The 15,394-nt window shown below is 42.4% G+C and overlaps 1 pseudogene; it reads left to right on the forward strand.

The window, feature by feature from the left end:
* The first annotated feature begins 12,632 nt into the window (after positions 1-12,632).
* LOC118496076 lies at positions 12,633-15,159 on the forward strand (annotated as a pseudogene).
* The last annotated feature ends 235 nt before the right edge of the window (positions 15,160-15,394 follow it).

Here is a 15,394-nt window from a genome sequence, read left to right on the forward strand (position 1 = left end):
AAAAAGCCAAGTCTAACACGTTCATTGTAGCGGCCAAAGCCATTTCAAACAACTGGTATTCATCCGTAGCCATCTTGACATGTTTACTAATGACTTCGACGTCACAGCGCTGTCGTCATCTGTTTAGCTCGCCTCTGGCCCGCCTATATCAGATACACCGATGCGATTGGTGCAGCTCGGCTACCAGGGCATAGTTAATGAGCATCATTACTGAATTCCAGAGTGACTCACTGAGCAAATTCAAATTGTGCTCTCGCGAGAACTCTGGATTTCCAGGGTAATAAAGCGAGACATACCTGTATGTATGTATGTATGCATATGTATGCGTGTTTGTCCGTGTTTGGGGGGAAAGTAGCCTGCACGTCACATGCAGACGCCACATGCAGAACGCTTTACAAAACTTCCTTTTCTTCACTTTCCTGGAGCACGAGCGGATACCTGAAAGGAACATTGCGACTGTTGTTGGTGAAAAAAAGGCGCTACGCTTTTCAGTGTCTATTATTTCGCTAAGAGGAAACTCAATAAAAAGCCATTTGCCAACACTAAATATCAAACAAAAGCCAGCCACTATATAGTATTAAGTTGCTTTAGAAGTCCCCTACTTCACCGTTAACCGTCAAGCCTAGACTGAAGTGTGAGCTGCTGAAGTGTTAAATTCGTTAACGATCATATGACAAGAGACAACACCGTCTCTCTCTCTCTCTCTCTCTCTCTCTCTCTCTCTCTCTCTAGGTAAATAATATAGTAGTACAATGTCTTCCTCTGATGTAGAAGTAGCCTACACTGTAAGTCAGTAGTAGGCTACAGTGGATGCATATGCAGTGGTTTGGGGTCCTTCTGTAAGTAATTTTGGGGTACAATTTGGTTTTGAAAAATGCTATAAGCAGCAATACTACAGGCCAAGCAATCAACCTGTTCCAAACAGGCACATTTGTACAACGGGGTACTGTACTAGTACTAGAAAATATCTCTACCAGGATGGTGAAACACATGCAGTGCTAACCATGATCATTCTCTAACATTAGGCAAGTGTTTTAGTTGCCTAAACTTAAACTTCTAATCATTAAGATGTTTATGAAATTGTATGGAATGTTTTGCAATTTTCATTAAATGCATTATCTGTTATTTATCATTATAATTCTATAATTCTCATGCTGGATTCAAATTGCCTACCTACACATGAGAGATTCCCAGGAAAATGATGCATTCATGCAATTTTATGTATAATTCATAACTGCTGCGCTGTTTACTGTTCACTCTCTTTGCAGAGTCAGGGTCGCTGCTAATGTAAAGGAAACATCCCGCTACCGCTGATTCACATTACCTGTGAAAGCATTCAACTGCCAACGCAGGGTGGCTTTTATTTGGATGCAGCTACAGGGAACACAATTGGTCACAGCAGTGAGCACTGATTAATCATCAAAAATGCGCCTACGAAACGATCATTTTTGGCTTTCTTTCTTGAGTGGATCATTTTTAATTTTTACCAGAGAGTAAAGGAGCCATGGTGAGCTGTTTGATGAAGAGCTACAGGTGACAGACTGTACACCTCCCTTAGCAAAGGGACAAGCTTCTACTGTGCTCTGCTGTGTGGAAAACTACTCCCGCCATGTGCGGCATGAAATCTATATCAAAACAACACGACTGTTTGGTTGCGCTGTAAACAGACACAACAGTTGCTCTTCTGTATTTTTGACAAATAAACTACTGCAGAGTCTTTGCTGTAGTATTAAAGCTCACTTGCTGTTGCCAATGATCCCTCACCAGGGTTTTTCCTGGCTGAGAACATGCCTTTGAGGGTAAATATTGAGCGTCCAACATTTAAAATTTGTACGCCCCAATTTATGGTGGAAATGTCTTGATTTACGTAAAGGAAAACATGAATTTCAGGTGGCAGATGACAATTCAAAATATACAAATATAATGGAATATAATGCAGTAAGGCCAGGGGTGGATTGGCCATCTGGCAAATCTGGCAAATGCCAGAGGGGCCAGACCAATTTCTTTAATGTGGGCCAGTCAGATTGTTTTTTTTTAAATATACAAATGAATTGTCTTTACAGACCGACAGCGCATAGGCCATTTTTTATCGCTTGCGCGATTTCACTATGGTTATAATCATAATAATAATAATTAATAATTATTATTATTAATTATTATTAAGCATTTGGCCAATCGGCAACGGCCGGCCTGGTCCCAAGATGGGCCGACCGATCAGAAGTTACTCAAATTGTGACGTTCAGTCAAAATCAAGCACTTCAACTTCAAACGGGATCTCCGTTTGCAGGGTTCAGGCTGTACCGGACTCTCCCAGTGATCATGATGTTCTGGGGGACCAGCTGCGCAGTGAGAAGCCGCTGCTGACGGACGCAGAGCTTCGCCGGACTGCTGTCGGTCCGCGCGGCCGTCTGACGGCATCAGTATTAAATTGACAGTTTCATTACCGGTTAAAAACCTAGCGTTAAATAGTAGTCTAATTCAGTGTTTTGGTACAGTTGGTTTTAACACCTGATACGAAGAGGAGTAGCCTACACATGACAACCCTGAACAAGCAGTGTCGTTCTGCACTGTGTCACATTTTACACTTTGTAGGTAACTCTGCAATTAACCCGCGGTTCACATGTATGCATGAACTGTGGTGGTCCGTCACACTGTAGTCTCAAAATCCATGCACCATCACTGATCATTTTTGATCAGTAGAATCTAGAAAACACACTTCATTAACGTTTTGTATCCATAACATGATTGTGTTATTCTACAATTTAGCAGTAAAAGCAGTAGCCTCTGAAAGTCAATCCTACATTTTTCAACTTGGGAGCAAAACGTGCTCTTTGGGGGAAAAAAGTTACCATAAAGCCTATAAAACAACAGGACTTTATCTGTCCGACCAATGTCCCAGACGTGAAAGCCCCCTTACTGGACTAGGGCTGCACGATATTTTGTTTCATCGTCTACATCGCGATGTGCGCATGCGCGATAGTCACATTGCAGGACGTTGCGATGTTGACGCTACAACTTCTTTGCTGCTTGATAAAAAAGTAAACTTTCACCGTTCTCCTTTTACATGATTGTTACCGGCCGACCCTTTAAGACAGGTGGTCATGTGACCGTGTGTAGAAAAGTATCGTAAGCGGCAGCTGCCGCTGACACAGTGATGCACATGCTTTTCCATGGGTAGTGAAACTACAGTAGTCAGTGTTTTATGTTCGCTGCAAAGACAAACTAAATCACCTGATTAATGCAACGTAATCACGATGTCTCCTGGCCATTTTTCCAGCCAGGCTAAAGCTAATATAGTTAGCCTAAAGAAACAAGGCGTCTGTCCCAACTAACGTTATGGTTCGGAGCTGCGACGCTGGAAACGTAATACTAATCTACAACAGCAGTCTGTTTCTGATATAACGTAATTTACACTGATTTAAGTGCTCATCGGATACACAGTTTGTTGCAAGAGTGTGACATGCAGGCTCTGCATACACAGCAAACCAACAATCATGATCAATTTTAATCAATTTATCAAACAACCAAAGCAGGCCCAGCTACTCGACCACAACCTGAAATTTAGAGGAAGCAACATGCATGCATTATTAATATCATTCACTTTAGCCTGGATTGATATAATATGAATACAATGGTGTCATGTTAGTCAACCAGTGTATTTCTTCCTAATTTCCTTCTCCAAAATCACTTCAGAAGAGTAATCACAGCGCTTACTTGCTTTGGTTTTTGTAAAGGCTTAAAGTTCAACAAAGACTGGTTCACATAAGAAAATTTCTTTGTAGATGCACTCCCCTACAAAATCACCCCAGTAGTTGAGAATGATTTAGTATTTCTAAATAGGGCTATTTATGTCCTCTTGTAAAAATTAGTCTTTTTTTCATATCGTAATATATATCGCAGGGAAAAAAAATATTGCAATGTAAGTTTTTTCCAATATCGTGCATGATGTGACTGGATATGAAAGCACTACAATAAAGTATATATATATATATATATATATATATATATATATATATATATATATATATATATATATATATATATATATATAAAGATTTCTGCTCATGCTCAAAATGTTCTGCACATTGAAAACAAATCCCACATATGTGTTCTCTGAGAAATTGAGCATGAAGTTGCATTATTACGAGAATAAAGTCGTAATTTAATGAGAATAAAGTCATAGTATTTCAAGAACAAATTCTCTGCTGTGTCTGACGTTATTGCTCAGCTGATATGGTAGTATCCCTTTCAGACCATCTGACAGACACAGAGCCCCGTTTGGGACTCTCTCTGGATAGTTTAAGCTAAGGTTAAACTAACTGAAAACACTTCTGATCAGGCATAAATCTCACCATTGTGTGGCTTTTTTTTTTTTACACACAAATGTTGATGTCACCACCTCGGATTAAGTGCAGCTCAGAGCTGCCTCCCCAAGCTTTTGAGTGGGGAGCACACAGAGCTACAGGTCAGAGGAAAGACGACACACTTTTACAAATCAAAATAACTGGAGGTGCATATGCAATTAATATTAAATTAGTGGTGCGAACAATTTTAGGTAATCAAAAAAGTGGTAGGGACATATCCTCACTGTCCCTACCATAAATTATGCCCATGGGTGTGGGGTTGGGAGAGGGAAGGCAGTCAACCCAAGTCTGTTCCGCTAGCTACATGGAGATGCCAGAAGAAGAGGTGGCCAATGCCGCTAAACAGCCCAAAGAGCTGGACAGTCTGACTCTGGAAGGTAAAACTAAGATCCCATTAGCGCTCTCATAAATTCTTATCATTTTGGTGCTGTCAATTTTCCTTTGGCACTGGCTAAAACCTCTTTGGGGGGTGCCAAAAATTCCTCTTTGCAAAAAAAAAATAAACTCTGCTCACAGCCTTCCCACCCCAAATGAAGATAAATCCTCTAATTCAGGCTGATAGCACAATACAGATTTACCGAGTTTATGTTGTAAGACTATGATAAACTATTCACTATTCAAAGTTGCAGTCCTCTAAGTTACAATGGATGGTAACTTTAGATATCAAATCAGGCAGGCAACTTTTTCACTGGTATAAAAGGAAATGGACAGAGAGAGAGAGAGCAGTAGTAAAAGAGTATCAAGGCAGCCCACTCATGCGCGGAGGCTGAAATAAAGTTTGACCTCTAGGTACACACATTATATTTGTGTGGGGGTTACTTTCTGCAATCTCTCATGAAGTAATTACTTTTTTTAAGCTGCATTGCGTAGCATCTAGGTTGGGCTCATCACATCAATGCCATTCAAAACACTCCTGTCACTGTCAAGGATGTCAAGAGATTTTGATAGTTACTGTATATAAAAGCATTTGCCAGGTAAAGTGCATCATTTCCAGCAACATACTACATATATTTGACTATATACCCACTCTTAATTGTACTTTAGGGGATGCTGCCATTCTACAGAAATGAATATTAACTGTGATAGTTTGTCCACCAACTTTCCATTCTCTTTAAGGTGGAGAAAGATAGAAAGACACATTTTTCTGTATTTAACCTAACATAACTTGAAAGGCAGTTTTCAAGAGATGCAATATAGTGTCATCCAGAGCTCTTCAAGGAAATGCAGCAACTCATGAATCTCCATTGCAACTCCAAAGCACACAAGAAGCAGACTGAAGTAACAAAACCTGTCTGTGAACATTCAGCAAATCTGTCCATGTTAGAGAGAGTGTAGAGAGAGGACCAAAACGATGCCAGGGCCCTGTCAATTCACATGATGATGATAAACAAACAACAAATGGCAGCCTGTCTTCCATCAGTGTACTGAAATCAGACAGCCATCTGTGTGAGGAGTGATGCAGTCAGTCAGGTCTCTGTCTATACCTGCTAGTTACTCCTCTGGCTCAGTTATTTATTCTCAAGAATGATGAGGGATGTGTTTGTGTGTACAGGAATGTCTGCATTTCAACAAGGGCTGTTCCAGATTGAAACTGGACATGGTCTTTTGATTCACCTTGTTGATTATGTTTCCCTTAAGAAATACTTTAAAGCATTAACAGTGTATTGCTGGAATTTTCAACCTTAACACAACATAGTTGATTAAAAAAACAACAATCATAAAACCCATGGTGAAATCATTTCTTTACAGCTTTGATGGCTGTTATTTTATACCTTTCCCTAATGATATATTTCCTTGTATTTATAATGTAAAGGCTTGTGATTAGCGTATTGATAGAGAGAAAAAATGTTATGCATTTCAGATCACCATTAATGTGGGTAAAGCTTCCGTATGACTACTTTGCTGTTTTGATTTCATGCGTGCATTTATGCCATGCCTTCTAATCACCCTGGATTCAATTCATTTGAAAACCTGATGGAAATATGTATGATATTTATTTATGTTTCTTTCATGTATTTGAGGAAGATTACAGTCTCCACACAGATCTGATGTTTTCATCTGCCCTCAGTTTTTGTTTCTTCAGCGGCGCTTCATGTATGTCATGATTAATTCTGTTTCCATTGCACTTTGTCGCATTGGGCTTTTATCGGTACACCAACCTTACCATCTCAGCTGAGCTAGTGCAAAAAAACTTTTGTTTCTGCATTTTCACCATTTCCACTCAGGTTTTTTTTATGCGCAAATTGAAAATGTGCATTAAAAACAGGTGGACGAAAAACGCACCGAACAGCAAAAGTCAATTTAGAACCCAAGCCATACCATTTAGAGTTTTAAGCAGAGTCCCCCTTAAGAAAGTTTTGCTCCTGTATGTTTCAGTCTTTGCACGTCACCGCCACTCTTTCCCACATCCACCCTTTTTGTCATTCTGTGCTTCAGTTTTACTTCAACTGGACCTGCATGGAAAAATAACAGAGTTAGACTGACAGTTATTGATAGGAAGAGAGTAGACACAAAACAAAAAGGGAGGGAGGAGAGAAGGTAGAGGCAGACACTGAGAGTTCCCACTCTGTCACTCTCCAGAATGTGAACAGCGTGTTTTAGATCACTGTTGTCGATGCTTATGGCCTGCGGGTTTGTGCTGAGCTGATGAAGGTGGGTAGTGAGCAACCAACAGAGAGGGATTGAAGAGAAGCCTGCTATCAATCTAGTTAAATCACCACTAACAAAAGCAGTAGCAGCAATAATGTGTAGAGAACCATATTCATTTATCAGTATTATTTATAATATTCAATTCATATTTAAAAAATATCTGGTGTAGTTTGATTTAAGTTTGAAAACACTACACATTGTGTATTAGAACCATACGTGGGTAAACATATGGTACACCAGTGTATATCTGTGGGCAGTGACGGACTGGAATAAAAAAAACGGCCCCGGCATTTGCATCACACCAGCCCTATTTTTGTCAATAACCTAGCTTGGCAATTAGTAACTCTGCCTTCTGAGTGTATCTTTCCACACTCTTTGCCGCAGTATACGCTTGATTATTTGTAGCTGCATGCATAAAATAACTTATCAAAATTAACAAAAGACAAATTATCAGTAGTGGCCCATAGTTTGCTCAAATTCCAGATGGCCATCCGTCACTGTCTGTGAGGAGCTTTTTTGTTGGCCACTCTTGTTTTGGTGTGTCTCTTCTGAGTTCCCCAGCCATATGGAAGTGCAATACTAAATCACTTGCCATTTTGTTTTTGATAAATAAAAAAATAAAAATAAAAAATAAAAACTAGCCTATTTTTTACAGAACTGAACATATGTATTATGCCAGATTCTGCAGCCATGATGGATGTCCAAATGTCCCTCCACTGGCCTGGCTTCCAGTACTTACTAATACTATTTACTTGTAATTTTTAGGAGACAAGGTTTGCTTAAAAAAACTTTTCATGCTGTTTTTTGGATCCCACTGTCTCCTGTCTAGGATGGATATTGACGAGGAGAAGGCAGAACTATCGATATTTGCATTGCTTTACCGTTTTCCCTCTAAGCAACAGAACTGTGCTGCAATTTGTCTTCATGTGCCTATTTATGCATCATTTCTTCAGCCCTCTCTCTGCTTCACTTGATGTTCACATGTTTGTTGCTTATTTTCGTTCTCTCTGCACATTTGTGTTAACACATAGGGTTACATGTCTTCATCCAGGGCACTCTCCTCCTCAATTATTTGAATGTGTGTACCTTTCTCTCTTACTCTTGCTTCCTGTCTCTCCACCCACCCCCCTCCCCGTACTCAACAACACCCCCACCAGCAGCCCTACTGACAAAATGAGTAGATAATGAGACATGCTGTGGCAGGGTTGGACACTGTGTCACCATCCTCTTCCTGTCTACTCAGCATTCAGGATTGCGTTAATTGCTATGCCGCCTCCGTGTCCGCTACTAATGTAAGATACGCACACACACACGCACACACACACACACACACACACACACACACACACACACACACACAGTATAAACTAGTCAGTGTAGTTCTTGAAATGCCATAATATTCACATATTGACATGACAATAAACATCAGGTGTGAATGATATTTCTACGGAGAAACCGTATTGATTGAGCTTTAGTGAGCGACACAGAATGTGTCTCTCCTGAAAAAACAAAAAAGCTCAAGACTGAGTGTGGATAGGTGACCTTGCGGAAGCTAGTGTTTGTTTGCTGAAAGTACAATCACCTGTATGTGTCTCTGATGCCACTCTCATGGGGTCACTAATGCAACAGTTGGCGCTGCTCTCTGCTTTCCATTTCACAGAAGGCAAGTGTTTACTCAGTGTTTACAACCCTTTCTCACCTTCACTCGCTTTCTCTCTGTCACACTCTTTTTTTTCCTACATCTTTCTTTTCTCTCTGCCACTTTTTCACCAATAATGGAACAGCTGTCAGCCCTGGTTCAGTGTGTGTGACAGGTGTGTGTGGTGAGTGTTTAGTGTCGCCTATCATTGTCGCTGTCAGCTCTCCTCTGCACTCGCAGTGCTCCATACTCAGGTGTGGAAATTCTTGTCAACACACTTAGATGGTAAATGATTTGAAAGGCACCTATATACTGCCTCATCTCATATAGCTTTCAGCTTATGTGCCTGTCAACTTGAACCTCAACAATAATTTCTTCATCTCCTGGGGATCCCCCTATGTCTATTTATTGTATTTCTTTCTATCAATCCCCCCCCCCACCCCCACCCTGCTCACCACTCACAAGGTAACTGGGGAAATTATTTCTTGTCCAGGCCAAGTGTGTTGTGTACACAAACAGTCTCCATTCCTACAGATAGCAATGGGATTAGGAGGCTTTCCAAGGGTATTATCATACATTACCACATCAACTGCTGGGCTATGAAGATGAGACTGTTGCACCCCACTGGTCATGTATGGATGGATGGATGGAGAAGTGGATATCATATTCTTAAAATCCTTTGAGCTTTTTATTTGTGGATGATTGTTGTTTAAAGTGTAACTGTTTAACTTTATTCAATATCGGGAAACGACTCACTGTTTAGGGGAGGGGAGGGTGCTTGCTTTTTAATTTGTCTGAAATATGTGTGGTATTAAAGTGTTCCTTATTGATGAAACAACAACTCTGTTTGCTACTCTATTGATCCCAGCAAAGGGCCTTGTGTTTGCTTTCAACCATGTCAGGCAGGAAATAAATCAATGAGACCATACTGTATGACCAAATTCTTTGTCTCCCTCATATAACCACAAAGATTTAGTAGGCCTATCATTTTTATCAGAAAGTATTTGGGTGTACATGTGGATTTGAAAGAATGCTGCAGTGTACAGCATATTGTTTGTTATAGCAATTATCTGCTCATGACATGATGCACAGTTATTAAATATGAAGTATTATCTATAGTAGGCCTACATTTCAAATTGATATCATAGTTCAGTGTAGATTACATACATTTTCTTCTCTAAATCCCGACCTAAAGATATTTCAATAAAAAACTAAAATGTCAACCCGATGATGGTACCACCAAATTCAGTAGAACTCATCCTCTGCGGAACATGAATGTCTGTACTAATTTCATGTAAATCCATGCAGCAGTTGTGGAAGTATTTCAATATGAAACCAAAATTGTTGACTGACTGATATTGTCATTACTACAGCTATAATGTTAGTTAGCATGGCTTAAAAGGCCGTTTATGGCTTAGTGCAACATTGGTTTAAATCCTATTTGGAGGACAGGGACTACTTTGTGTTGATCTGCATTTACACATCTGACCGTACAAAAATGACACGCAGAGTTCCCCAAGGCTCTGCAGGGCCTCACCTATTCAGCCTCTACATGCTCCCACTAGCTTGGATAAAGCAACAAAATATCTTATATTGTAGGTGAATACGGTCCCACACAAGCACTGAGTAAGTGCATCAAACAATTCAATGATTGAATGTGCCAAACTGTCATTTAGTTAAACAATAAAACAGAGATCATAGTTTTTGGAGCCAGGCCTCTTCTCCTTTTATAAATAAGTCATCAGAATACAGCAGCTGCAGAGAAAAAGAAAGAAAGACAAGAGCTGTGTCAAAACCTTTCCCTTATTCACTCACTCACTATTCCCTATATAGTGTTTATTAAATAGTGAACTATATAGGGAACGACCACACGAGATTTTGGACAGTCACTGAAAACATCGTTCCGGGACTTCCGTCAGGAGATGCGCCCGTTGTTTGTGTGACAGAGGCAGGCGCGATCAGCATCATGTAAACAAACCGAAATACTTCTAATACGGCCCTGAAACAATCCGAGCACCCAAGAGGAAAGTAAAAGGTTGTGTGCAGTATGTGTTGCATGTTACATTTCCACTGTTTAGAAACGAAAGTCTGCTCCATTTTCTCCTCCGGGAAAACACGGCCGCTTTGCAATGTCGTATATGGGAGTAAAATGTAGGGTACATCGTATGTACACTCAAATTAGTAGTGTATTGTGGGTATTTTATAGTGGACGATATAGTGAATGAAATTAACCGCGGAGAATTCGAACACCACTACAAAATGGCGAACACACCATATAGTATGATACTATTTCCGTGATAGGGAACGGTTTCGAACACAGCTAAGGTTTGGATTTTTGTTTTCCCGTAGTTTGCATACTGTTTTCATTGATACCCATTAAATATGTTGCTCAGCAGATAATTGGCAGTGGTATCTATTCTATGTCTGCCAGCACATTAGAGACCAACGTCAAGCATATCAATAGCTAGAAGGTATGCCTCATGTGCTCAAAGTATTCATAAACCGTTACTGTGTTGGTGATGAATGGATCAAGGACATGTTCATCTATGGAGAAGGACGAAAATATATAACTACATCATACAGCAAGAACGGCTCAGTAAAGGTAAGGATAAATGTTCTGTTTTACTTGTGGTCTGAAACTTTGACAAACATTACTTCGACATCATTCAACATATGGCTCATACATTTTCGTTGTCAGTACATTCACTCTTGAAGGGTCAGTTAGTCAAACCACGAATTATGCCTTTGTATTTTAAGGTTGCTTGTCATTCTGAGACCATGTGACTTCACAGAGGACGCTGACGTGAGAGTTCGCTGTACCCCTATATCTGGACAGCCTCTCTACCTCTGGACAGCTTCTCAGCTGGTTCCCGAAGCCGCTTGGGCTCCTCGACCAGACTGTCGCCTCGTCGGTTAGCCGCTAGCTGGCTGCCCTCGTTCACGGCTAACTCGATTGCCAACCTCCTTCTCACAGGCAACCTCCATCAGATGCGAGCCGTGACTGAGACTGGACTTTATCTCCTCCTGTCATGCCGTGGATCATTTTGGCACTCACATCAGTCATCCACCTCTGTGCCCCTACTCTACGGCTAACTGCTATCACGGAGCTCTCAGTCCCTCTGCTCGGCATCATGTGCAAATATTCAACTCTGCAACTGGTCGAACTCCTCAACTACTCCATTCCATCCTGCATCCCAGTCATCAAACAGCTCGGACTTCTACGTCGACCCCGTTACATCCACAGAAGCTCTTGCCGCAAGTTTGTTTACTTCCACCACGGACAATCCATTCCATCCATCTGGTCACCTGCACGCTCTGTCGCACCTCTCCCACGTCATCAGAATACTGGATCCACAGGATCACATAAGGCTGAACACACTGTCAGGCTGCACAGAAAACCCAGACTGGACTACAGTGCTTTCCGCACTTCACATACACCTACTCTCCAATCATTTGCAAATTTGCTCACTGTCCCCCCTCAACTGCAATACCGCCCCTCCCCACCGACCACACACACTGCTAACCGGGACAACCTCAGATCTCTCCAGCCTGCCTCCATCCCACCACCCTCTTACCATGCCAACTTTGCCCTCCTCAACACCCGATCGCTCAACAATAAATCCCCTGCCCTCCATGAACTAATCCTCTGGACTTCCTTCTGCTCACCGAAACCTGGCAACAACCCAATGACTTCTTCTCCCTCAACCAAGCATCCCCCCCCCGGCTACAACTACATCTGCAAACCCCGCCCCTCCCGCCGTGGAGGTGGCCTCGCTGTTATTTTCAATCAGAACTTCCGGATCACAGAACTCACCTTCCCCTCAGTATCATCGTTTTAATATCTTTCCTCCATGACAGTCATCCTCATTTACCGGCCACCTAAACAAAATCCCTCCTTCCTCTCTGATTTTACTGAACTCCTTACACTAGCCTCATCTCTCTCTTCACGTCTGCTGCTACTCGGTGACTTAAACATCCACATGGACTCCCCCATCTGCAAGCTCTCATCAGAATTCACCATTTTACTGGACAACTTCACCCTCACGTCACGTCACATCATTTGGAGTAGAGGTAGGGAGGGTGTTGGTCAAGCCTCGGACCAACACCCTCCCTACCTCTACTCCGGATCTCTGCAACTCATTCCTCCACTTTTTCGCTGACAAAATCAACATAATTTACCAATCCCTATCCCCTGTATCTGACCTCCAAGTATCTACTCCAGCACCTACCACGGCCCCTCTTCTCCCCATCCCTCCTGACCTCTCGACCCCTCCTCCACACTGCCTCCTCTCCCAGTTTGACTCGATCACCCCTCCTGAAATATCTAAACTAATAAGCTCTTCCAAACCCACTACCTGCTCCCTTGACTCCCTCCCTACTCCACTCCTGAAGTCCTGCCTCCTCGTCCTATGCCCCTACCTCACTAACCTCTTCAACTCCTCACTGTCCCTTGGGACTGTCCCCTCTGCCTTCAAAACTGCCACTGTCACCCCAATCCTTAAAAAAACCTGGTCTGGATCCCTCCTCCCTCAACAACTACCGCCCAATATCCAACCTCCCCTTTCTGTCTAAAACCCTGGAATGTATAGTCGCCTCACAACTACAAACCCATCTTCATGCCAATAACCAATTTGAACCTCTCCAACCTGGTTTTCACCCCCTCCACAGCACAGAAACTGCTCTCCTCAAAGTCCTCAACGACCTCCTCACCTCTGCTGACACCGGTTCCCTCAACATCCTTATCCTCCTCGACCTGGTTCCGCTCCTACCTTTCCAACAGATCCCACTTCATCTCTCTCCATAACAAGGTGTTCTCCAAGGCTCCATACTCGGCCCCCTCCTCTTCATCATCTACATCCTCCCCCTTGGTCAGATACTCCGCCACTTCAACCTGGACTTCCACTGTTACGCCGATGACACCCAGATCTACCTCAGCACCAAATCCCCCCACAATCCTCCCCTCTCCCACATCAACTCCTGTCTGTCAGCTATTAAAATCTGGATGCAACACAACTTCCTCAAACTCAACAGCGATAAAACAGAATTCCTCCTCATAGGCTCCAAATCCACACTCAGCAAAATCAATAACCCCACTCTCACCATCGACGGCACCATTGTCTCCCCATCTCCCCAGGCCCGTAACTAAACTAAAACTAAAACAACTCCACTGACTTCCTATCTCCCACCAGATCACCTACAAAATCCTGGTCCTCACCTACAAAGCCCTATACCATCTGGCCCCCTCATACCTCACTGACCTCTCCCTGTACCAACCCTCATAGTCCCTCAGATCCACCTCAGCCGGTCTCCTCTGTATCCAAAAGTCCAACCTCCGCAGTTTTGGGGACAGAGCATTCTCCAGGGCAGCTCCCAGGCTCTGGAACTCCCTTCCCCAAGAGATCCGCACCTCTGAGTCCCTCACCATCTTCTAGTCTCGCCTCAAGACCCATCTCCTCACCACTGCCTATCCGTAGCCCCACGCCCCTTCCCTTTTCATCTGTCCCTGAATCTTTTGTTTTGTTTTGTTTGTCTTTGTCTTTATTATCTACCTGCCCTGTAAAGCGACTTTGAGTTATATATAAATTCAATTTATTATTATTATTATTAATAAGAATGTATCAAATACAGATTGTTTTCTGACAATTTATAAACGAGGAGCATTTCCAAAGAATATGAGATGTTGCCATGTTGGCAAGTGGGCATGGTATTAGTGGGATTATACTATGGCTCCATTTCCATGGAATCATGGGATGTACAAATTGTCAGATATTATCTCTATCGCTAAACTTCAAGCGTGCATAAAGGATATAAAATCCTGGATGACCCACAATTTTCTGATGTTAAACTCAAACAAAACTGAAGTTATTGTGCTCGACCCAAGCACCTCCGAACTTCGCTATGTAAAGATATAGCTACCCTAGATGGCATTGCCCTGGCCTCCAGCACTACTGTTAGAAATCTAGGAGTCATTTTTGATCAGGATTTATCCTTTAACAGCTTTTTTTCCGTCCTCGTACCATTGCCAAAATCAGGAACATCCTATCTCAAAACGATGCTGAAAAACTAGTCCATGCATTCGTTACTTCCCGGCTGGACTACTGTAATTCTTTACTATCAGGCTGCTCAAATAAGTCCCTTAAGACTCTCCAGCTGATCCAGAATGCTGCAGCACGTGTTCTGACAAGAACTAAGAAAAGAGATCATATTTCTCCTGTATTAGCTTCTCTGCATTGGCTTCCTGTAAAATCCAGGATTGAATTTAAAATCCTTCTCCTGACCTACAAAGCACTAAATGGTCAAGCACCATCATATCTAGAAGAGCTCTTAGTACCTTATTGTCCCACTAGAGCACTGCGCTCCCAGAACTCAGAGCTACTTGTGGTTCCTAGAGTCTCTAAAAGTAGAATAGGAGCCAGAGCCTTCAGCTACCAGGCTCCTCTCCTGTGGAACCAGCTCCCAATTTGGGTTCGGGGGGCAGACACCGTCACCACATTTAAGAATAAACTGAAAACCATCACCTTTGATAAAGCTTATAGTTAGGGAGTGAGGAGTTGCAGCGTAGTAGAGTAGAGTAGAGGGAGGCAGGAAGTACAGCCCGTTCCGGCAGGGGAGAGTACAAGCCCGGTCCGGCCCCTCTCTTTAGCCTGCCTCTCTTAGTTATGCTATTATAACTCTAGACTGCTGCTGGGGAAGTTCCTTCCTTCCAAGGACACAATGAGCTGCTCTCTTCTCTCTTTTCCCT

The sequence above is a fragment of the Sander lucioperca genome, chromosome 1 (genome assembly GCF_008315115.2).
Source record: "Sander lucioperca isolate FBNREF2018 chromosome 1, SLUC_FBN_1.2, whole genome shotgun sequence".
In the NCBI taxonomy this organism is placed as follows: Eukaryota; Metazoa; Chordata; class Actinopteri; order Perciformes; family Percidae; genus Sander; species Sander lucioperca.